Source organism: Aphidius gifuensis, linkage group LG5 (genome assembly GCF_014905175.1).
Source record: "Aphidius gifuensis isolate YNYX2018 linkage group LG5, ASM1490517v1, whole genome shotgun sequence".
Classification (NCBI taxonomy): Eukaryota; Metazoa; Arthropoda; class Insecta; order Hymenoptera; family Braconidae; genus Aphidius; species Aphidius gifuensis.
The window spans coordinates 10,156,790-10,183,472 of record NC_057792.1 but is presented as its reverse complement, the minus strand read 5'-3'; the positions used below and the strand labels follow the sequence as shown (position 1 = coordinate 10,183,472).

Sequence of the window (26,683 nt, the reverse complement as noted above, 5' to 3'; positions counted from 1 at the left end):
AAAAAAAATGATAGCGCAAAAATACTACCGAGCCTAATATACATCAAATAGTGGTAACCTCATCCCTCGCTAGTTTTTAAAAATTTATTTAAAATATGATAATGACGATCAAAATAAATGATTTTTATAATTTAAAATTCTATTGTATCAAGCTTTGATATAAAAAAAAAACCAAATTATTTAATCGTTTATTTTATTTTTAATAATTAAACGAAATTTCGACTGTGCTTTTTTACGTTTAAGGACAGAAATTTTTTATCTCTCTCATACTTTCTTATTACTCACTATATATATCTCTCTACTTCTTTATATTTTATTAATATCAAGAGATTCTTTTGTTTTTTTGGAAACAACTTTTTGTGAAGTACGTGTCGATCAACTCAAAACAAATGTGTAAATGTGTCAAAGTTACAAAATGATAATTTTGAGGTTGGGTCTATTCACCAAATGACGGATGCGTGAACCTGGCCTGCATAAGTCCTAGAAAAATTATCTAGGATACTCATTAGGAGCGTCTTGATTTGTACTAATTTGTACCAGCATTGATTTAATTTGTACCTCAAAATGAAAGGGTCCAGAAAGGGTTACATATCGACTTTTTTCTAGATGACTTAGAGGGGTGGAAAAAATTGCTACAGACGCAGAATAATTTGTACTAATTTGTACCACCAAGCCCGGGATTTGTACCTCAAGAATAACAACAAAAAAAAATTATTTACTCCAATATGATAATTAACAATTGCATATCTACTTTAATTATTGAGGTACAAATTCTAATTTAATCGGTACAACTTAGCTCTTGTTCTGTTCTTTAAAATAAAAAAAAAATTATTAAAAAATATTAATATTTGAAGGCGCCATGCATTTGCTAATAAAAATATTTGATAAACAATTGCATAGCGCTATTAAAAATTAATATTTTTTAATAATTTTTTTTTTATTTTTAAGAGCAGAACAAAAGCTAATTTGTACCGATAAAATTTGTAGCTCAAAAATAATAATAAAAAAACAAGTTACTCCAAAATATCAAACAACAATACTTCATTATTATTATTTTTGAGGTACAAATTGTAATTTTATCGGTACAAATTAGCCTTTATTCTGTTCTTGAAAATAAAAAAAATAAAAAAATTATTAAAAAATTGTTAGCGCAAAAAGCATCCAAGATAATATTAATGAATACTTTGATCTTGTGAATAAAGGTCAGAGAGCCATGTACGCAAAATCTTCGTTTGGCCGAAAAGGCCCGAGCAATCGAAACTCGTTTTCTCGAGGTGGAAAACGACTAGCACATAAACCGCCGTCACACACAGAAATAGATGACCGGTATAACAATAACAACAGAGGTGGGGGAACGAATGGACAGAGAAGATGGACCCCGCACAACAACAATAACAAAGGTTTTGACAGAAAGTCAAGCAATACAATACGCTGTGCAACGTGCAATGGTTACAACCACCATGCAAAAGATTGCTATTAAAAAAATATTTATAAACATGCAAATTATGCGGAAGAAGAAGAAGAAGAAGATCAATACGAAGAAAATATTGAACTCGCTGCAAGTGCTCAAACAAATGAAGAAATCGCATTAATGAATTATGTAAACAATGCTAACAAATCAAACGATAAAAATCTATGGTGCTTAGATAGTGGCAGTACATTACATATCACTGCAAACAATAAGCTATTCAAACAAATTGAAAAAGCGAATTTAAAATTAAGCCTTGCCAATAATGATTCAACAAAAATAAGTGGTGTCGGTGAAATTAAAATAAACATTATTGATGTTAATAAACAAAAGACAGTTAAATTAGATCATGTTTTATATGTGAATGATTTAAGAACTAATTTACTGTCAGTGTCAAAAATGACAGATAAAGATTATAAAATCCTCTTTGAAAAAGAAAAACCGACAATATCTGACATAAATGATAATGTACTAATAACAGCAAAGCGAATTGGCAATCTTTACTATATCCAAGAGAGCCAAAACGCTGCAAATCTGGCGAATTTAATTTCAAAAATGACTTTGAAAAATGGCATCAACGTCTAGGCCATGTCAACGAAAAAGATATAAAGCTCATGTGTGAACAAGGAGTACTAAATATACCACTTCAAGAAATTAAAAACTGTGAAGTGTGCGCTCAAGAAAAAGCTGTCAATCAACCATTTCCAAAATCCAATGACGGGAGGACAACAGATTGACTAGAAATAGTCCACAGTGACGTAAGCGGTCCATTTGGACGCCCTTCTCACAGTGGTCACAGATTCTACATCACCTTCATAGATGACTACTCAAGATGGGGTGAAGTATACTTTTTAAAACATAAACATGAAGCGTTAGAAAAATTTAAAATTTATAAATCTATGGTTGAAAATTTTAGTGGCAAGAAAATTAAAATGTTACAGACAGATAATGGTCGAGAATACTGCAATTCAAACTTTGATAAATTCCTACAAGAAAATGGAATTAAGAGGAGGTTAACTGTACCATATACACCACAACAAAATGGCGTAGCTGAAAGAAAAAATAGAACCCTGGATGAAATGGCAAAGTGCATCATGCGACATGCTGAAACACCAGGTATATTTTGGGCTGAAGCAATCAATACAGCCAATTATATTCGTAACAGATGTCCAACAAAACCTTTAAATGGCAAAACGCCTCATGAGCTGTGGACAAATAAAATTCCAAACGTTGACCATTTTCAAATTTTTGGGACAACAGTATATGCTTTAGATAACAAAATAAACAAAGGCAAATTTGATTCACGAGCACACAAATGTAATTTGTCAAAGTGCAAAATTCATGAATGATAAGTATTATAATAATGAGTATGAAGAAATTCTAGGTGAAGGTGGGGACATGGTGAACCAAAATCCACCATCGAATTCCCTCAAAATAATGAATAATGAACCATCAATTAATAATGATTATGTTTCAGACAATGAATCCATTGTTGATTTCCAACTAGCTCCAGAAACACCTATTAGAGAAAATCTACCAGATAGACCAAATAATACATCAATAAAAGGTCATGGTAGACCAACTATATTGAGAATAGGTGGTAAAGGTAGACCTAGAAAAATATATCAACAAATAAGAAACAATACAATAGAAATTGTAGATGACTCTGAAGATGAGCTACCAAATGAACTAGCAGCTGATGAAATTGAAAACCTAACTGAAGACCCAATTACAATTCAAGATGCCAAAAATTCTGATGATGCCGAAGAATGGCAACAAGCAATCGAAAATGAATTACTATCTCAAATTGAAAACAAAACATGGGATATTGTACCAGAACCAAAAGACAGAAAAGCTATTGGCAATAGATACGTCTTCAAGACGAAAGAAATTCCTGGCTCAATATCTGGCAAAAAGAAAGTCAGATTAGTAGCTAAAGGATGCTCTCAAAAATCAGGTGAAGATTATTTTGAAACATTCTCACCAGTTACAAGACTCACTTCAATAAGAGTTATAGCTGCACTAGCAGCAGAATTTGGACTCATGATACATCAAATGGATGTCGTAACAGCCTACCTCAATGGTGACTTGAATGAGAAAGTCTACATGAAAGTCTCCGAAGGGCTTGAAGATATGCTGACTAAAATGTTGTCAGGCAAACCTGTCGGATCAAGTAGGCAGGTCATGTCAGACGCACGCATTTTAGAAACAGCAGAAAATTGGAAAAATGAACTCCATAATGAGAACAACAAAGTCTGTTTATTAAGAAAAGCATTATACGGACTTAAACAGGCTGGAGTTCAATGGAACAGGAAACTGGTAACTGAATTGAAGAAACTAGGTCTACAACAGCTTACTCAGGATCCATGCATGTTTGTCGCCAGAGACGAACACGACATCATGTTAATATTAATATATGTGGATGACATGCTCATTGCATCTGCTAATATTACATGGATAAATGAAATCAAATCGTCACTCTCCAAAGTTTTCGAAATGAAAAATCTTGGTGAAGTAAAACGATGCTTATGTATAGAATTTAGCAGGCCTAAAGTGAATGATGTAGTACAATTAAATCAGAAGAAATACATAGAGGATATTCTTGAAAGATTTGATATGTCAAACTGCAAGCAAGTCTTGACTTCTATCGAAGCTAACTGCAACCTAGAGAAACCAAAGAATATAAATAATGATGAACTCCAAAGACTTCCATACAGGCAACTCATTGGAGCTCTGATGTATTTAGCCATTTCTACCAGGCCAGACATCTCATATGCAGTAAGCTATCATAGTCAATTTAACTCATGTTACTCATCTGAACATTGGAAAGCAGCAAAAAGAGTTCTCAGATATTTAAAAGGCAGTATAGATACCAAGCTTGAATACAAAAGAACTGGTAAACAATTGTATGGTGTTGCTGATGCTGATTGGGCAGGCGACAGGAATGATAGAAAATCATATACCGGATATGCTTTCATATTGGCTGGTGCCAGTATATCATGGGAATCAAGAAAGCAAAGAACTATCGCCTTATCTAGCACTGAAGCCGAATATATGGCTTTATCAGAGTCAACCAGAGAAGCGTTATACTTACAAGAGCTATTTCGTCGGATTGGTATGTTAATAGAACATACAACTATTTACAATGACAATCAAAGTGCTCAAAAACTTGTATTTAGCATATCATTCTCGCACTGAACATATTGACATTAGACATCATTTCATCCGAGACGTCTATGAACAAGGGCGAGTAACACCATCATATCTATCAACTGATAAGATGCCAGCAGACATGTTAACTAAAGGGTTAACATCCACAAAACTGACAAGTTGCAGCCGAGGACTTGGTCTACAAGTAACGTAAACAACATGTTCTACGTCATCATCTTTGAGAGGAGGTGTTGGAGATGCAAAGTCTGATGAAACGTCCCAGACCAAATATATATACAATTGCTACACTACCGGACACAAATCTTAACTTACAGGTTGACACTAAACAAACACACACAACCATACACTACACACACACTATATGCACCCCTATATAATATATTCATTCCAGTTCCGGCCGCCGTGCACTGTATACTCTTGCCTCGCATTATATATTCTCTGACTGCTAATTAAATAAACGTAACCAATAATATTAAATTGTACTTGTTATTATTTATGATCTACCCTCACATAACCAACAAAAAAATTAATTTTTAAAAGCGCCATGCAATTGTTTATCAAATATTTTTAATAACAAATGCATGGCGCTTGCAGGGGACCCCCCCCCTCCCTCCCCATGGCGACATTGCTCTCATTAATTGATGATAGGACCCCTGCGGCGATTTGACCTAATTAAATCATTGGCCTAATGAATTAATTAAAACAATTTTTTCTGTTCAAGATAGGATCAGTGTTGCCAGAGCCTAAACTGAGAATGTGCCTCCTAGGTAGGGGGAAATGTGCCTCTTTTTGAGAATTCAACACTAGATAGCGATACCATATTTTCTTTATATTCAAAAGTTTATTTAATTTACTGATACAATAATAAATAATTATTTATTATTTAAAGCGATATAATATTATTTCATTTGATAATTAAATTATCTAATAATTTAATTGCTAAGTAATTTAATTTGATATAATAATAAATAATTATTCATTATTTAATGCGATATAATATTATTTCATTTAATAATTTAATTAATTAATGATTTAATTTCTAAGTAATTTTATTTACATTGTGAATATTTGCTATAAAAATTGTACTTAGCCTTTCCCTAAGAACACATTTATCCCTGAGTTACAGCTTTACCGTTTTATTTTAAGAAAAAAATAAGAAAAAATTACATAAAAGCCTTTATTTTACTTTAACAAATTAAAATAAAAAAAAGTTGTGACGCAGGCAAAATTGTAATTTGCGGGATAAATTAAAAGTGCAAGCCACTGGCCCAGGAAATTTTATATAGAATGAAGCTAAGGAATTGATGCAGCTTACCATTTAATTTCTTTGGCTACATTAATTTTGTAGCTTCATCTTTTTCTTAGCTACTGCTTTGGTATTTAATTTAATTTATTTTATATTTCTTAAATAAATTAAAATACCAAGGAAAAGCAGCAGCTGAGGAAAAGATAAAGCTAAAAAATTAATGAATAATGTTGCTTACCACATAATTTCTTTGGCTGCATCGATTCCTATAGGCAAACACTAATAATTAATTTCAATGGCAATCAACACTAATTAAAATTGTATTATACAATGAATATTTTAGAAAGAGTTTCTTAAGTTGTACTCAATGCTTGGAACAGAGAAAAGAATACTTCCATTCCGAAACATAATATCCATAACATAGACATAATAAAAATAAAACATAAACATCATAAAATAATAAATTCGAGTTCTGAGGTTATTTAAAGCAAGAAGGCAGTTCTTATCGCATTGAAAAAAAAAAAAAATTCTAAAATGTTCTGGATCTAAAATGTTTTGAAAGCATATAAAAATAGTGATGATAAAAATGTGCCTCCAAAAAAGAAGGCGTGCTTTTGTGCCACCGTTCATAGAAATGTGCCTTGAAAGGCACATTTGTGCCTCATGAGGCAACGCTGGATCGGATCACATCCTGATCAAGTGATCCTGGTCAAACCTTGATCAAAAAATCATCAAGTCAAATATTCTAGAATAAATATTTTTTTAAAACAATTTTCGCTGTTAAAGATAAGATCAAGTATCTTGATCACATCCTGATCAAGTGATCCTGGTCAAATCTTGATCAAAAAATCATCAAGTCAAATATTCTAAAATAAATATTTTTTTAAAACAATTTTCCCTGTTCAAGATAGGATCAAATGAACCTGGTCAAATCTTGATTAAAAAACTATCAAGTAGAATATTTTAAAATACATAAGTTTTTTAAACAAGTTTTCCTTGTTCAAGACAACATCAAGTATCTTGATTACATTTTGAACAAGTAAACCTGGTCAAATTATGATAACTATTTTCTAAGTCTTATCATATTTAAAATGATGCACCGTTTTTTCAGTGTACCATTTTTTTGATAATGTTTCATGATCACTTTTTGATTAAAAACCTTGATAAAGCCTTGATCCATTCTCGCCTTACGTTTTGATCAATTCTTGAACAGGTAGCCTGATCAAGTCTTGACCAGGTACCTTGATCAAGTCTTGATCTATCTTTGCGTTACGTTTTGATCATATCCTGAACTAAATTTCTACTCGGGCGGCTTCTTAAAATAGGCGGTTTTTTTTTACGGAGGCCAAGCCTTACCCCAGGTAGGAAGTGACGACCATATATTTAATACTACTATATTGCGCATAGGGTGACGATCTTGTGCGTATCCATTACGGTGCAGACAATCTCTCTGTCGCAGTCATACTCCTCGACAAAAATTTGTTGCGCATGTCCGAATATTCTGTTCGGTTCACACGTATACACAATGAATTTGAGTGCGTCGCCGAATGTTTCCGAGCTCCGACTCGAATAATAATTGCGCAAAGATTTTTGAAAGCATATGCTGCGACAGAGATTGTCTGCGACGGATGCACAATCATCACCGCGTATAGTAGTATTAAATATATGGTGACGACGGGGACAAGCCTGGGTGAGCCCTGGAATGTTCACTAAGTTTTTGCCGGTGTCAGGCTTGACACAGGCTTGCAAAAAAAACTAAAAAATAATATAAATAAACTATTATTCTTAGTTTATGTTTATAACATTATTTTTTTTTTTATTTAAACAATTTGAATAAACGACATTAATTACACGAAAACAAATGGAGGTGACGTGGGATCGATCCGGGGTCTCTCACGTAGAAGTCGAACGCGCTATCAAGTCAACCGTCGGGGTATTGATGTAAGATATAAGATGTAGTGAAACTTTTTTATATGAATAAACTCTACTGAGACTCAATACACAGTCCTCGCAAAAGCCTGACACAATAGTCAAAGCCTATAATTTCTCTTTAAAATTTATATAACATTTATACAACTAATTACTACTTTTTTTTTTTTTTTGAAGTGAAACTTCTTTACGGAGGGTAGCAAAAAAATTCGAAGCCCTGCTAGCGTTACGCGCTCGCGTATATTCTGGCGTTTACTCTGGCGTATATTCTGGCGTTTACTCTGGCGTATATTCTGGCGTTTATTCTCGCGTTTACTCTCCATACTACTATACTCTGCTATACCGGCAAGCATTATACATGCACTATATATAGCGTATAAACTCAGATCAGCTTCTATGTGTGTATGCGTGTGCGACTTTTTGTTTGTTTATTTATTTAAATATTATTAAACAGTTCAACTGAGTTTAATACTTAAATAATTGATTTTTAAAAAAAATTCATTTGAACGTATCAAGCAATAGTTATCTCGCGGGTTTAAAGAATCATTATTATAATAACAATAAAATTATTATAAATATATATAAATGATAATTATAACAACAATAATTTTGATAATATTACCAATTATTCACAATAGTATTGATATTAATAATAATATCTATAATAATAATATTTTGAATATAAATACTAATAATTATCAATATTTATATATGAATGTTATTGTCAATGTTATTATTTATATTATCACTGATATTATTATAAATCGATAATATTATTGTTATTATTACTAATATTATATTGATATTATTATTATCGATGATATTTTTGAAATTATTATTTTATTTATACTATGGTTATATATGAATAATATTATTATAAATAATAATAATACTCCAATAATATTATGTTAACAATAATATCAATATAATATTAGTAATAATATCGATGGTATCAATTATATTGTCGCATTAAAGAATGAAGTGCCAAAAACGTCAATTTTAAAGGAAAAAGGGCGTAAGTGCAAATTTATAAATTTTCGGGTTATTCATCTAATTTTAATACTTAAGGAGGTTATGCACAAATACTCTTTTTTTTAAAAATATAATGAGAATGTTCTGAAATTTTGTACACAAGTAGATCTTTTCATTCTGAATACAACGGTATAATTATTTTCTTATGTTGATCGGTTAAATTTTTTGTAATTAATTATTGAAAATAATATTTAACATTGACTCTTATGGAGATTTCAACCATTTTTTTCGGATAGAAAAAATGATGAAAAAGTCTTGAAAAAAATCACACATATACTAGAAACCGAGTTTTATTAATTGCGCGAAAATATTTCATATGTTGATCGGTCAATTAATGAGTAATTAATTATAAACTTTACAAAAATTAGATATGGCAACGTATGGCATGTTCAAACACACACACATGCCCGCAATCGTCACGTCAGAAGCGCCCCGCAACACCCGCAATGAATTTGTGCATAACCTCCTTAAAAAAAAGGGAAAATGGGCGTAACAACCTTTGATAAAGGATAAAGGGCGTATGTCCAAGGATTTACGCCTTTTTTCCCGTTATCAAAATAATTTTTGATAAAAGATGAAAGGCATATTTTCAAGTTTATTTGAAATTTATTTAATGGCAGGATTTTTTAAATTATTGATTGTATACTGATAATTATACATAATTTATTATCAATACGAAAAACATAAAAATAATTACAAATCTTCATCTTTTATTAAAAATGATTTTGAGAATGGAAAAAAGGCGTAAGTCCCTGAACATACGCACTTTTTTTTTTTCTTTAAGCCTTAAAATTAGGTGCAAAGCCCGAAAATTTATAAATTCGCACTCACGCCCTTTTTCTTTTAGAAAAAAAAAATTCTTAAAAATGGCACTTACGCCCTTCTTCCATTAATGTGACGATATAAATAATAAAATTTATAATAATAATATTCAAAATATAAATACTAATAATTATTATTAACTAATAATATTTATATTCGAATATTATTGTCAGGATTAATATTATTATTAATATTATTATTATTAATATTCAGCGTGACATAAAACTACACTGAGAGAAATTTTAACTAAAATTTAAAACCCATGTTGAATAGAAATTACTATACTGCTTTGTAATTTTTGTTTTATTTCTGGGATTGGCCGCGAGAGATGATATTCTACAATAAAATTATGTAAAATGTCACACTATGTCAAAAAATTGTTATGTTACTTTAAGTCTCTGTACATCGTTATCTATTGCAGATAGACATAAGGTTGAGTGGAGTTAATTATTGAGAATTCAATTCTAAACAATTTATAAAGAATTACTTTTTTTGATTAATCTCTTAGATAATGAGTTATGAGTTAATTAAAATAAAGCACATACATGTTTTGAGGAAACGATAAAAAATATTATAAGTTCAAATAAAAAATACTGAACAATTTAATAAATATTCTAATACATATAATAAAATTTATCATGTACACAAATAAAAGTTAGCATAGACTTAAATATTTTTTACTATATCGCTTTGTAAAAATTCTGGTTGTGGGGCGAAATAATACAAAGATGGCCGACTGATTGAACTAATGATTGAATTGTCATGTAATTTCAAGCATTTCTACAGCCTTATCTGTTGAAGCTAGGTATGGGGTTAAGCGAGGTTTATTGTTGGTAATTTATTTCTAAACAATTTATCAAGAATGAATTTTTTCTATTTATCAATTAGTTTTCGAGTTTTGAGCGTGTAAACAGAAAAGAAAAAATGTTGCCGGGAATTGATTGCCGTTCTCCGTGAATCTAGCACAAACTGCCGAACTTAGCACAAAAAATGTCCAACTTTTAAATAAAATTTATAATAAAATATAGTAAATTCTAAAACCGGTAGTGCGTAAATTCTCAATCTGCTAGAATTTACTTGTGAGTTTCGTGAATTTAGTCATTTTTTTTAAAGAAAAACTACAATAAAATTATGTAATTTTTATGGCTTAGTGTTGTATATAGTCAATGGCCAAATTTTTTACATAACTTTATTGTAAAAATTATTTATCAATATACGAATAATTCTTACAAATAATCGGAGGAACGCAGTTTTTACTATTCGCTTTGTAATTTTTTCTTATACGTTTGTAATTTTTAGTTAAAATTTCTCTCAGTGTACTCTGAAAGAAGTTTCACTTCCCCCGCGCGTACTTGCAACACGCTAATTTTTTTTCATTAAATATATGCACAAGTCAAGTCTCGTGTGAGGCTTGGTGAAACGATGGGCACCAGCTTGACACAAGGCTGTGTTTCAAGGCTCGTGTAAGACCGGGTAAAATCAAAAAACACAAGACTGAGTTACCAAGGTCCGTGTGAGACCGGGTAAAATCAACGGGGACAAGCTTGTTTCAAGCCTGTCCAGCCAAGGCTCCTGTGAGGCCGGGTAAAAGCAAAAAATACAGGCTTGACACAAGACTAAGTTACCGAGGCCCGTGTGAGACCGGGTAAAATCGACGGGGACAAGCTTGTATCAAGCCTGTGCTACTGAGGCTCGTGTGAGACCGGGTAAAAACAAAAAATACAGGCTTGACACAGGAGTGAGTTACCAAGGCTCGTGTAAAGCCAGGTAAAATTAACGGGCCCAGCCCTGAGACAAGCCTTGGCTATCAAGGCTTGATACACAGCCCTTGCACAAGCCTGACACGGTCGTCAAGCCTGAGAATTCCTACCTGAGACGTATTGAAATCGCTCGCAAAAAATAAATAATGGTCATATTTTCTAAACTATTTAAGATAGGGAGTTTGAAATAGGCTTAAATTAAAGGTATTGAAAAGATCTACAACCAAGGATATGAAAGAAAAAATTTGGATTGTAAGTTAATTAATTGTTAATAAAAATAGATAATGAAAAAATTTTAAACTCGAAATATTAAGAAAACTAAGAACAAATCATGGATGCAATTTTTTGCCACGATGGTTTTTTTTAATACTCTACAAGATTACAATTTTTTTTTTTTTTTATTGTTGCTAGAAATTAGTTAATTAACAGAATATCAGAATTTGTGTTTTTTTAGGCACTTCATAACTTTTTCAAAAATTATCTCACAGAGTTATATTTAGTCTTAAAATTTTCCTCATCAAAATCTGTACAGACAAGGCTATATTTGAAAATATTAAAACCATCTATTTTCAATTGTAAGACGATTGTTTATAATAATAGGTATCAGTGCGAACTTTGTAATGAATGAAGGGCTTTTAAAAAGTTGGACTTGGAATTTATATCATATCCTTGTCTGTAGCAAATTTTATAAAGAATTTTTTGAATGCAACATAATTTTTTTCGTTTATTTATTCAAAGATTATCGAGTGTCCAAACAATTACCGATTTATTATTTACAACAATTTCTTCTAAATAAAAAGTTTGTACGCATGCGCCAATCAAAAAATATATTTCGATCGATAAGTCAGTATTTCTTTTTATCGGTCTTTCATTTAAATAGTAAAATTAAAATTAAAAAAAATAAAAATAGTAAAAGTTTTTGATCTAAGTAGAAAAATAAGATAACTGTTAACTTTTTTAAATTTTTTTAGATATTAAATTACCACTAGAAAAGGAACAACAAATATATATATGTATATAGTTAAAAATATATACATGTTATATTGAGGTTAGGTTCAAATGTTATCATTGTTCTTATTGTGTACAATATTTATATTCAAATAAATTATATATCAAATAAGAAAATATCAGTAAATATAAAGGAAAATATAGAAAACTATCAAAGAAAAATCACTGAATACGAAGAAAAATACGATAATTATAGGAAAATATTAGGAAAATATCATGGAAAAATCATATTTTTCAACAAAATTTTCCAACAAAAAGATTTTAAAAAAAATTATTAACATGATAAATTTTTAAATATTCAAGTTAAAAAAAATATATACGATTACTTGAAGATTAGTGAGAAAAATTGATGAACAATACCCATCGATAAATAATAAAGAAATAATGATACCAATAGAAGCTAATATAAAATTCGGAGACGATGAGAAAAATGAAAATATACCAAAAATTAATTTCGAGTTTCAAAAAATACAAGAAATCGTACGACTGAAGTGGAATTTATATATGCAATGTCAAAACGGTTATTAAAATAAAGAACAATAACATTAGCAGACGACAGTGATTATGAAGTAAAATAAAATTTAAATGAAAAAAAGTTTGATTAAACTAAATAATGATATTAAATTTACTAAAGAAAATATACTTTTGATTGAACTGTAATGAATTGGGAAATTAACGTGGAATAACGATAATAATTTTTCACAATTTACCTTCTTTTTATTTTTAAGTTTTAGTTTTGCCGTGCACAATGAAGTAACAATAAGCGGGATTAAAACCAAGAGATAATTTTGAGGTGATAGGAATAAAGAATAATGGATTAGACGTTAAATAAAAACTGAGACACAATTTTGATTTTAATTTGTAAATTATATGGAATATATTCAAAAGACATTACAAATCTTGGCGAGTACAATATGATTATATTTGAGTTACGAATTTGGCCAAGACTACCTTTTTTTAAAGAAATTCGCGATGAAATTACATTAATAAAATAGATTACTTGATAATTTTTGACAATTATAATTACGGCAATTGAATAATAAATTTGGTAATTACTTACATTTGTATGAAGAAAAAATGTATTACACTCGGATTGAATTATATTTGATCAGAACGTGGAAAGCGAACTCTGACTGTGCGACCAGGACTTCCTTCGTAATACTTAGAGCTTCAGGTAGATTGATGTCGTGATTTAAGTTGAATTTGTTAATATACTTGAAATTTTATATGTAATAAAAATGAGATTGATTTTACACTTTATACTGATGAAAAATGAAAATGCAACTTAGAAATCTCTAGAGCTTGTCCAAAGATTTTGACTAAGTCAATAAAAATAAATTATTCAGAGCGCAAATTAGTGGAGGCTAATCGATCGTAACTGTGGGTCATTAGCTCGATTAGTTCCAATTAACTTGTTTGACTGAGATGTATGAACTCCATCTGGACTCGACTGGTCGACTCCCAGACTGCTTGACTTTTCGGGCGTGTGGCATCTTTTAAGGAAGGGCCTTGTCGCTGTGTCACACTTATTTCGCGGACTAATTCTTAATTTTTCTAACTAGATTCCGGCGTGATCGACTCGTCAGATTCCGTGCTTTCCATTAATTATAAAATATTTAGTTAATTAAGTTTAGCGCATGTTTGGATTTATTTTAAAGATAAAATTTAGCTTGATTTTATTAGTTAATAAATTCAGTGAACTTGGTCTGTTAATTATTTTGAATATTGTTCGGAGTATTTAGGTAGTCGTTGATTGGTCGTATTACTTAAGATCAGTTTTCGATTATATTTTATAAAAACAATACATAGATAAAATAGTTTGTATTTTTCTTTATACAATGGAATATATTTATTTTGAAGCTTAGTGTTGTAGTAATTTTAAAATGTATTTCAAACTAGATTCATAAAATTGGTTACGTTCAGAATTTTATAATTCTTTTGTTGGTATGCATGTAATAAATGGTGTAGTTCAAACTGAGATTAATGACGGGACTTAGTTTGGTTGTTGAGGTCTGTCCATTACGGTTAGATGGCGCGTCAACCTCCACTTTAGGTTTTAATGAATTGAAAAAAAAAAATTATGTGGCGAATATTACATGTGTTGGTACCGTAGGATATAACAGAACTAACCATATGGAATGAAGAGGCAGAAAATTTCGAGGGAAAAAAAGGTGATGCGATAGCATTAAAGGAATTGAAAATAAATGAATATAAAAAAATTAAAAATATAACGACGACTTCAGCAACAACTGAAACGTTAAATCCTGATTCAACCGAGGGAAAAAAGTAAATAAAATAAATACAATCGAACTCGACAATTTTGTAATAAATATTTAACATTGACAAGCTAAAATCATGGTACAACAAAATGAATATGAACAGAGAGTTTAAAAGGTTAGAGAAAGCGATTCTTGACATGAAGATGACCCATTAGAAAAAACAAGCAAAATGAACGAAAACTTAATAAATTTTAATTGTAACAATAAACATTGTAACGATGGAGAATGAAATAAATTTGTAGTCACGAATTTCAATATATATAGAAAAAGAAATTAAAATTCCCCCCGCAGGGAAGGCACAGTTGCTTCAGCAACTGTATGATCATTTTTTTAAATAAAGTTGTAATTGTTTTAAATGAAGGATATTAGTCGTTTGAAATAAATTTATTTTTACTGTATTTGATATTTCTAATACTCGAATTGAACCTAAAAAATATATAGTCGAGGATTTTTTTTTTTTAAGAAGACATATTTTTTTCTTCAAATTTTTCTTTTTTTTTATATTGAGGCTTCATTGAGATCACATACCTAGTGATCTATTTGGCCATTTTTTCTTCAATCAAACTGTTTTTTATTTCTTTAGAACTGTACCAGTATAATAATGATTACAATACAGTACAATAATATTTACCATACAGTATGGTCATATTTACATTACAGTATAGTAATGGTCACTGTACTTTTAAACGTTTTTCCATGTACAGTAAGTATTACTATACTGGTATAGTAACCAAAATTGTATTTATAGTTCTTATTACTATACTGTATGGTAAATTCAACTATACTTTTGTCGCTGTCCGAATTTACTATAAGTATAGTAAAAAAAACTATAAATTTTTTTCCGTGTACGGCTTAGAATTTGATTTCGATACTCAAGCTGATACTTCATATTTTATCCCGGGGCGCTTGGTTGGACTAATTTAAAATTTATACGTAGTTCATACAATTTTATTTATGAATTCTTCAATACGGTATCAGTTGGATTAAAAAATATATAAATTTGTATGAGATGAAAAGTAATGTCTTTTCAAAGATGTTTGTCAAGGATTGACAAAGAACTTATTTTTTTCTTATAGAATTCTGCAATTTCTTTTCTCATTTTTTTATTTCTTCTTTTGAAGATTTTCTTGGTGAAACGATGGGCACCAGCTTGACACAAGGCTGTGTTTCAAGGCTCGTGTAAGACCAGGTAAAATCAAAAAACACAAGACTGAGTTACCAAGGCCCGTGTGAAACCTGGTAAAATCAACGGGGACAAGCTTGTTTCAAGCCTGTGCAACCGAGGCTCGTGTAAAACCGGGTAAAATAAAAAAATACAGGCTTGACACAAGGCTGAGTTACCGAGGCTCGTGTGAGGGAGGGTAAAATCAAAAAATACAGGCCTGACACAAGACTGAGTTACCAAGGCCCGTGTGAGACCGGGTGAAATCAACGGGGACAAGCTTGTATCAAGCCTGTGCTACTGAGGCTCGTGTGAGACCGGGTAGAAACAAAAAATACAGGCTTGACACAAGACTGAGTTACCAAGGCTCGTGTAAAGCCGGGTAAAATCAACGGGCCCAGGCCTGGGACAAGCCTTGGCTACCAAGGCTTGATACACAGGCTTTTCACAAGCCTGACAAGGTCGTCAAGCCCAAGAATTCCTACCGGGGCTAAATAAAGAAACTAGCTAAGGAAAAAATCCAGCTAGGGAATGGATGTAGCTGAGGGAAAAATTGAGCTGGTAAAATTATTTAGATATTGTGTGTTTGCTTATACTTGAAGAGAAGTGAAAAATGTAGATATTGTGAGTTTGCCTATACTTAAAGCTAAGGAAAACATGTAGCTAAGTAAAAAATCTAGCTAAGAAAAAAATCTAGCTAAGGAAAAGATGTAGCTGAGAGAAAAATTAAGATGGTAAAATTATGTAGATATTGTGTGTTTGCCTATAATTAAAGCTAAGAAAAAGATGTAGCTAAGTAAGAAAATCTAGTTAAGGAAAAAATCTAGCTAAAGACAAAGTTGTAGGTAAGGGAAAAATTAAGCTGGTAGAATTATGTAGATATTGTGTGTTTGTTTATAATTAAAGCTAAGTGAAAAATGTAGATATTGTGTGTTTGTCTATAATTAGAGCTAAGGAAAAGATGTATCTAAGTAGAAAATCTAGATAAGGCAAAAATCTAGCTAAGGAAAAGATGTAGCTGAGGGAAAAATTAAGCTGGTAAAATTATGGAGATTTGGGAGATTTTTTTTTCAGAATAATCTTTTAGTTTTGACAATGTGTCGTGAAACTCTTAATCAATCGAAATGAAAAAAATTATACACTTAAAGGGTCTATTTAAGAAAAACAAATTCAGCTCAACATGGTGCAGGAGATAGCAGTTTTTTGGTAAAAAAAAAAAAAAACAAAGTTTTTTTCTGCAAAAAAGAGTCAAGTCTTCAAAATTGTCACTATAATTGTAAGTATATTAATTTAGATATGACACTAAAATATCAAGAAAGAAACATATATTTTTGACGCATGTAATTAAGTCTGAACTATTGAAAAAAAAAAAATTTTAAACTTGACCCCACCTGATGTAAAATATATATGTCTTAAATACTGAAATCTCATTTGGGAAAAACCAGTTGGGGTCAAGTTTAATTTTTTTTTTTTTTTTTCAATAGTTTGGACTTAATTACATGCGTCAAAAATATATATTTTTTTCTTGAATTTTTAGTGTCATATCTAAATCGAAATACTTACAATTATAGTGACAATTTCGAACACTTGACACTTTTTTGTAGAAAAAAAACTTTGTTCTTTTTTTTTTCTTTCGTTGTGATATGTATATAATTGTGACTGTATGGCCGAATAGATTACAAGATATGTGAACTTAATAAAGCCTTAATATAATAAAAAAAAAAAAAAAATCTGAACGAAAATGAAGATAATGTGGTGCATACGAGTTTACGAGATAATTGAGGTAATTAATGATCTCAAAATTATTAGAAATTTTAAATCCTTCTAGGTGATCACAAGTATTTTTTGTCTTGATATTTCAAACGTTTTCCAAAAATTAATCTGGTTGAGTACGAAAATTTGACGATCAGAAAAATCTAATTTCCACATTAATTTCGGAAATACTTTCTCGTTTATTTTTGAAGTAGCCTATGACAAATGATCAACTTGTGTTTGAAGAGAAAATACTTCTTCTCGATTTATAAAACCAAAATTATTCCGAAAGCTGGAGATGGATTTCGTCTCCAAACCGTATTCAATTCAATAAAAAAATTTTCCCCGGGTAAAATATAAATCTTTTTTTTAAACAGTCGTCATGCTGAATCGTTGACGCGAGTATTTCAGTCTTTTTTTTTAGGATTTCTAGTATCAACACTTAGAATTTTTTTGGCTTCAACGAGGACTTGAATTATTTTCGAGTTTAGGAACTTAGAATAATTTTCAATCTATAAATACATATATTTTTTTTGTTCAATTTTTCCAGTTCAGAATATAATCAAGTATCTTCACCACACCTCCAATAATAAGGCAACCTGGTCAAACCTCTATCGAAATATTTTAAGTCTTATCAAATTCTCCAATGTTCATGATTATATTTCTTTTATTAAATCTTTTATATCAAAATGTATTTAGTTTTTTATTACCTTAACCCTAACAAATAAATATAGAAAAACTATTTCGTATTCTATTAATAAATAAGTATAGTAAGAAATATCTGATCTTGGGAATCTAATACAATATTGCAAAAGAATTTGTTTACAAGTTTATAATTTCGTTTGTGCCTTTTGTAACTTAAAGTAAATTATTAGAATAAAAGTAGTAACTTTTGCATCGATGGTCCCGTGGCCGACCGAGATAAAGCGTTCATTTAGAAATTCATAATGTGTCGTTCACACCGAGAGAAATCCGCAGCATATATTACTGTAGTGGTATCGTAAAAATCATGGCCGACGTCATTTCAGCGACTAATTCCCCTTCATTATAATGATTATTATTATATTTCATCTAAATTTTTTACTGTAGTCTGCCGGAATTTTTGAAGTCTTGAGTTAATGGTATATTTTAGACCAGAAATTACTGTAGTGTACACCAGGTTTCCCCACTCGATGACACGAATATTTATTGTAAATCAAGTGTGTTTCTAACCTCTTCTGAAAAAGTTTATTATTTTTATTTTATTCAAGAACAGAGCCGGGGAGTTTGTCTGTTATTTCAGTTTGCCGTAAATACCATGGCAACATGGTGAAATATAGTTGAAAAAAAAAACGATCTGAACCTCGTACATGGAAAAAATGTCCTCAAAAAATGGCCTTATTTTTTTTTGCCTCTTAAAAATGGCCACAAAAAATGGCCAAAAAAGGCGTCAGAAGAGGCCAAAAACATAAGGCCATTTTTAAGAAGTCAAAAAAAATAAGGCCATTTTAAAGGGCCATTTTTTCCATGTACGAGGTTGAGATCGTCTTTTTTTTTAAACTATATTTCACCACGTTGCCATTGTATTTACGGCAAACTGAAATAACAGACGAACTTCCCGGCTCTGTTCATGAATCTAAATAAAAATATAGTTGTACATAATTATATACAACTTTATATAATTTTATACAATTATATATGACTTTATATCTAGCAGTCTTTCTTGGTGGCTCTATATTATTAAAACAGTAATTTAATTTTTGGGAAATTTAAGATTCATTTAATACATTTTAATACAAAAAATAATGTTATATAATTTGTTCTTATCCAATATCAAACATAACATGTGTTAGTCCAAACATTTAAAGAGGACAATTTTTTTTTTTTTTATATGAAATTATGTTTTAATTTATACTTTTTAATACAATAATTGTACTTTTAGTTAACATCTTTGGATAACTCTTAAAGATACCTAAGTTTAAGCCTGTCTTAAGTATATGACAAGATAAAGTTATAAGAATAGTTATGAAAGTAGATTATATTTTAACTTGAGTAATTTTTATACTTTAAGATTTTTTGTCAATTTTTTTTTTTTTTTCTTACATTTAATTGACTTATTTTTTAGTATGAGTACATTACAGGTAAGCTTGCCAATGTCAGTTTCGGGGTTAAGACTAACACATATAAATATGAAGGCTCGTTCCTTTGACCACAATGATGAGTGGTGTTTTATTATGAAATGTTTTAGTACAAAAAATAATAATTTTTTTAAACATATAAAAATGAAAGTGACAGTCGATCATATTGTTTCCATTCCATAAGAAACTCTTGTTAATCCGATCAAATATAATTCGTAAAATTTTTGTTGTTATTCGTATCGGAACTTATATGTATACAAACACATGTTATGGTAAAAAATTTATAAACAGTGTCTGATGATGTATTGTTAAATGAAATTAAGCTTTTTGACTAAAAACATCTTGATACCCTTCCTGAATGTACAAAATGGTAGAAAAAACTTTTACAGCTCTCAAAAAAAACCAAATATGTTTGTATAAATTTGTTTACAATTATATATTTTTATTTATAGTTGTGTATAATTACAAAGTAAATGAAAAAAAATTTATTTATTTATTTATATATTATTTTATTAATTTATTTATACTTGTGTATATTTACAAAGTAAATGAAGAAAAATTTACAGTTTATAAATATATATAGTTATATATAAATATATATATTTATATTTAATTATATACAACTATATATAATATGATATAATTATGTATATTTATATATACTTATAGACAACTATATACAATGATATGTAATTATATACAAAATCGATGAAAAAAACTGTTTTTTGTCTACAACCACATAGAACGATATGCAATTATATATAATTATATCTGTCTAGTGGCTACTTTGGTGACTCTTGGCTAGATCGGTGACTGTCACGAATGGAGCCGTTCTATTAGCAATACTGAAAAACCTCAATAATTGTGTAGTTAATGGACTACAAACATTCAAGATGATTTTTAAAGTTTATTCGACCAATAACGATTATAATTAAATAAGTTAGAAGTAATAACAATGAATATAAAGACAAAATAATGGTAAAAAAAAACTAAACGATTTAGTAATTTGAATTAAAAGATTTAAAATCACAGTAAAACAATATAACGTTATTTAAATCAATTGGAAACATTATCAAATATGGTATATCGGAAGATACCATATAGACATAATATCTATAAATTAATTGCTGTTAACAAGGTGAGTCACGAAACTGTACGCTCCATGACCGATTCTACTGTTTGGTGACAGTTCCGAAACTAGTCAGTATATACCGTCTGGCTAGTTTGTTGACATTGGATTACTAATGTGTGTCTTGAATGGCAACAAAGATTTTCGTAATGAGAGAAACATTATGACAGTCCCGGAAATCACCAAAAAAACGAAGAATACACGCCATTCGTTACCTGGTACTCAAGATTTTCTGTCATACTTGATCCGCCTTATTGGAATACAACTTTTCTAAAAGCTTTCTGTTTTTTGAACATTATCGGTAAGTTTTTGTTTGTCAGTTTGTCTAACTGAAACTCAAAATTCCCACGAGTTACAACTATACATAGATTGGTGACAGTAAAAAAACAGAAATTACGTGAATCAGCATTGAAAATGCAAAAATTTGTTCTTGGACACTGGTTTCAAGATTTCTTGACCCTGACCCGAGCAATAATTGCAAAAAAAAGTCAAAAACTATGAAAATCGAACGTTTCAGAAATTCGTACGTTCTATGGGAAACATACGACAATAAGAAAGAATAAACGACGTTCATTGACTAGAATTAGACATTATAGCTCAAATCTCGTTCTCGAGATTATCAAAAACACAACGTAGTACCGCCTTCCCAACCCTAGGTGTCACCACATTTTTTAGCTCATTTCCAACTTTTTTCCTCGTCTATTCCCCATCGTCTCGGTCCACTTTCCCCATAACGCTTTTTGTGCGCTAATAAACCACATCAAAAAGTGATCAGAAAAAATATATGTATAAATAAGAAGTTATTTATTGAGACTTGAGTTAAAAAGAATGTCAGAAAAATATGATCAATTAGTTAAAAAAGGTTATCTAGAGAAGCCCTGGTAGAAATAATCTCTCCGGTTTTTCTTCGGATTTCTCCGGATATTTCCGGATTTCTCATGATTTCTTCGGATTTTTCCCGATCTCTCCGGACTTAATCTGGATTTCTCCGGATTTTCTACGTAATTGAGACTTCCGGAGATATTTACGGAGTAATTTCCAGACTATTTCTATAATATCTCCGGATTTTTTCCGGAATTTTGACTTAAAAAAACAAACACAAAAAAATGGAAAAATTAATAAGAAAAAGTAGAAATAAGAGTTTACATAAGAAAAATAAAAAAGAAATTTTTTTTGAAAAAATCTGGAGAAAACCCGAAAAAACTCCGGAATAATATCTCCGGAAGTCTCAATTGCGTAGAAAATCCGGAGAAATCCGGAGAAAGTCGAGAGAAAATCCGGAGTAATCCGTAGAAAACCGGAGACAATCCGGAGAGATTATTTCTACCAGGGAGGAACTCCAGAACTTTCTGATGAGTCTGATAAAGAGAATTTAGATACATCATGGAATGAAGAATTGTCAAATAATAATTCATCTGGTGATGAACAAGGTAAGTAAAATAAAATAAAATAAAAATAATGTAAAAAAAAAAAAAAAAAAAAAAAAGTTTAGCGTCACCACGTTTTGAGCGTGGGCGCATGAGTTAGTTGTCAGCCATTTTGATAAAAAAAAAAATAAAATAAAATAAAATAAAAATAATAATAATAATGATGGTGATGTCAAACGAGAGGTGACACTTAATCATACATAGCTAGACTGGGTAAAAATAATAAAAAAAAAAAAAAAAAAAAAAAGAAATAATGAATAATTAACCTAGATCTTTTTCTTTCCATTATGTATAGATGTATCATCAATACAAAATTTGGAAGAGTCACCACTTGACGATAACGATGATGAACCAGTTAAGGTTGGTAAAGTAACAGGTGGTGCTGTAAAGACTGAGTCCAAAGAAAAATAAGACTGAGCTTGAGGAAAAAACATTTCCTGAATTGGACCCAGACGTGGCTGAGGTTATGGAGGATGATGTCACAACAAAAGTTCAACAATTCGCGTTAAATCCTCATTTTACATCAGTATGGAAGAATATTCTGGCAAAGGGTTTACCCAAAGAGAAGAGGGATGAGTACATGAAAAAATATTCAAGAAAGGGTAATTTACCAATTGATGCTCCACTCTTAAACCAAGAAGTCTCATTAATGTCGTGTTAGCTCAACACGAAAGTGTTAAAAAAAGAGATAAATATTTTGTTCGAGACCAGGAGATATGTGGCTCGGCCATGGTGGCAATAGCACAAGGCCTTGAAAAATTATCTTACCCTGGCTGGCAAGAAAACAAAAAAGAACTATTTGAAGATATTAAAGTAGCAAGTAGACTTGTTTGTGATTTGTTTTATCATTTGTCTAAGGCTAGAAAAACTTTTATTTATCCAGCTGTTGGAAAAAAGTTTAAAGAAACATTGGAAAAAATAGTAACAAATGAATATTTGTTTGGCTCGGAGGTGTCAGAACAAGTCAAGACAACCACTCAAATGGTTAAGGTGGCAAAGACATTAAAAGGTGTATCTCAAATAGAGAAAAGACACAAAAACAAGTACCAAAATAATTACCAAAATTCGGGAAACTTGTCAGGCTCGTCAGCAAAGAGATTCCAAGGGCAGGCGGGCGACAAATTAAAATACCAGTCGAGATGTAATTTAACCCAATACAGCAAACAGATGGTATACTCTAAGAACAAGTCAGCGTTCAGCCGAGACAACACCAAATCATCCAGTCACCAATCATCCAGTCAACAACAACACCAACAACAAGTAATTAACCCAGTAAGTAAAACAACAGCAGGTAGATTAAGATACTTTGTAGATAGTTGGACTGGGTTGACAGCTGATAAATTTATATTATCATGTATCAGAGGTTATAAAATACAATTTGTGACAAATCCTTACCAAAAGGAAGTGCCACGTGAACCAATATTAAAAGAATTAGATAAAATAAATATGAAAGAAGCTGTTGATTACATGGTAGGATTAGGTGTTGTTAGACAATGTCAAAAAATAGACAACCAATTTTTGTCAACTTATTTTTTGGTGCCAAAGTCAGATGGGAGATGAAGGTTTGTTTTAAATTTAAAAAAGTTAAATAAATTTATAAGAAGTGACTATTTTAAAATGGAGGATGTTAGATCAGCCATAAAATTGATTGACCATGGGTCGTATATGGCAGTTTTAGACCTTCAAGATGACTATTACATGGTGCCAATGCACCCCGAGAGTAAGAAGTATTTAATTGGGATAATAAATTATTTGAATTTCAAGTATTGGTATTTAGTTTGGCAACAGGTCTATGGGTGTTTACCAAGGTAATGAAACCAGTGGTTAGTCAATTACGTGGTCAAGGGTTAACATCAGTAGTTTATTTAGACGATATATTTTGTACAGGTGTTACATTTACAGAATGTAAAGAGAATGTATTGGCTACTAAAAAATTTATTAGAACCACTAGGCTTTTTAATAAATTACAAGAAAAGTCAATTAGAACCAAGGCAATGTTGTCAATTTTTAGGTTTTTTAATGAATTCAAATCCACCTGCATCACAATTACCAAAAGACAAAGAGACAAAAATAGTTCAGTTAATTAAAGAATATAAAATTCAGGAGGAATGTAAAGTACGTGATTTTGCAAAGTTTGTAGGTGTGTTGACAGCAGCATGCCCAGCTGTCCCATATGGTTGGTTGTACGTAAAAGACTTTGAAAGACAAAAGTATTTGGCATTGTTAAGAAGCAAGGGTAATTATGATGTACAAATGAAAATATCATGTAAATTATCACCGAACTTTGAGTGGTGGAATGTTAATATTAAGGGTACAACAAACCATCGTGGACTGGGTAATTATGCAAAAGTAATATCAACTGATGCATCATTGACTGCTGTTGAGACTGCTCTGAAGATCTACGTTGTGTTCTTGATAATCTCAAGAACGAGATTTGAGCTATAATGGACCGATTGAACTTCGCCGCCGCTACGCGATATAGCGATTATCTCGTTCAAAGAGATTAGAAAAGCCCACCCAAGTCCAAGCGAGTTGAACCCTCAACCCCTAGAGTCTATCCCACTGTAAACGATATGAGGAAAGTGGACCGAGACGATGGGTAGGATGGTAGGAAGTTGGATATGGGCTAAAAAATGTAGTGACACCTAGGGCTGGGAAGGCGGTCCTACGTTGTGTTCTTGATAATCTCTTCGAACGAGATTATCGCTATAATATCGATCGAACTTTCAAAGTTCAATCGGTCCATTTTCTGTCATATTCCATACCATGATCCTAATATAACTTCTCTGGATGATTTAAGTTTCTTAGACAGTTAGTTATGAGGAAGTTTCTGTTTTACAGTTTGACTGGACGAAACTAAAAAACCTATCAAGTGGCTAGATTGATGACAGTAAAAAAAACTGGAATCACGTAAACCAGCTTTGAAACTACTAAAATTTGTTCTTGGACACTGGTTTTGAGATTTCTTGACCCTGGCCCGAGCATTAATTAAAAGAAAAAGTCAAAAACGATGGAAATCTAACGTTTCGAAAATTCGTACGTTACGATGAAAAACTTAAGACGAAAACATAGAATACACGACGTTCATTGACTATAATTAGATATTTCTGTCATATTCCATTCGCCTGATCCCAATATCACGTTTCTTGAACAGTTAGTTATCAGGTGGTTTCTGTTTTTTTGTTTGACTTGACGAAACTTAAAAATACTATCAAGTGGCTAGATTGATAACAGTAAAAAAACATAAATAACGTAAATCAGCTTTAAACCTGCTAAGATTCCTTCTAGGACACTAGTTTTAACATTACTTGACCCTGACTTATGCAATAATTGAGAAAAAAATAATTGAAAAGAAAAACACTAGTTTTAACGTTTCTCAAATTAATACTAATAAAATGTTTTCACCTAAATTTTAATTATATAAGTCTGAACATAATTTCGTGGACTTTGATGATTCGTATAAAAAAAGTCACGAGTATAGACAATTAATATATTTATTCGTATAAACTCATTATTATATAACATGTGGCTTCTTTCGTGACATCAGTATGTATATCTTATAGAAGAATTGGCTCGATCGGTGTCATAGAAAATGTTACCAAAGTAGCCACACCGCTTACTGACTTGTGTCACCAAAATGGACACACTATGCTTTATTGCCTGTATCTTCAGAAAAAATGAATATATTCAATTTTTTTCGAAAAGACACTATTCATCGTGATCTACTTCATCGTTTTCAGGAAAACAAAAAAGATGTCACCAAAGTAGCGATTCAACAAATATATATTTATAAATATATATAAGTGTATACAATGTTCAAAAAATTTGTCTTAAAATTGTACAAACTTATATATTATTATATAATATTATAGATTATTATATATAATCATACATAAATATGCATAATTATTTATAATTCGAGGAGGAAGACACTCCAAAATTTAGTGTACACCAGATTACAGATTACCGGTAATCATGTATTCTTTCCAATGAATACACAAGATTACTTTTTTTGTAATCACAAAGAATCCCAGTAATTTTTTATGATTACACTTAAAATTCAAAGATTTGAAAAAAATTACACGAGATTATTGAAGATTATTGAAGATTACACCAGATTACAGATTACCTGTAATCATGCAATATTCCTAATGATTACACAAGATTACTTTTTTTTTTGGTAATCACAGAGATTCCCTGTATCCTTTTATGATAACACTTAAAATTTAGAGAAGAAAAAAAAAATTAATGAAAAACGAATAAAGAAAAAAAAAATTAGTATACTATACATGTGCATGTATACACGGGCATGCGCGATCTGAAATCAGAGAAGGGAAGATTACTGAGATTTTCTGTAATCATATCAAGATTACAAGCAAAT

General features: G+C 30.6%; 1 protein-coding gene across 2 annotated transcripts in view; it reads right to left on the bottom strand.

Annotated features, from left to right (window-relative positions):
* Positions 1–26,683, bottom strand: part of LOC122857573 (inhibin beta chain) — a 91,790-nt gene that overhangs the window by 12,476 nt on the left and 52,631 nt on the right. The gene's annotated exons all lie outside the window — the stretch shown is intronic.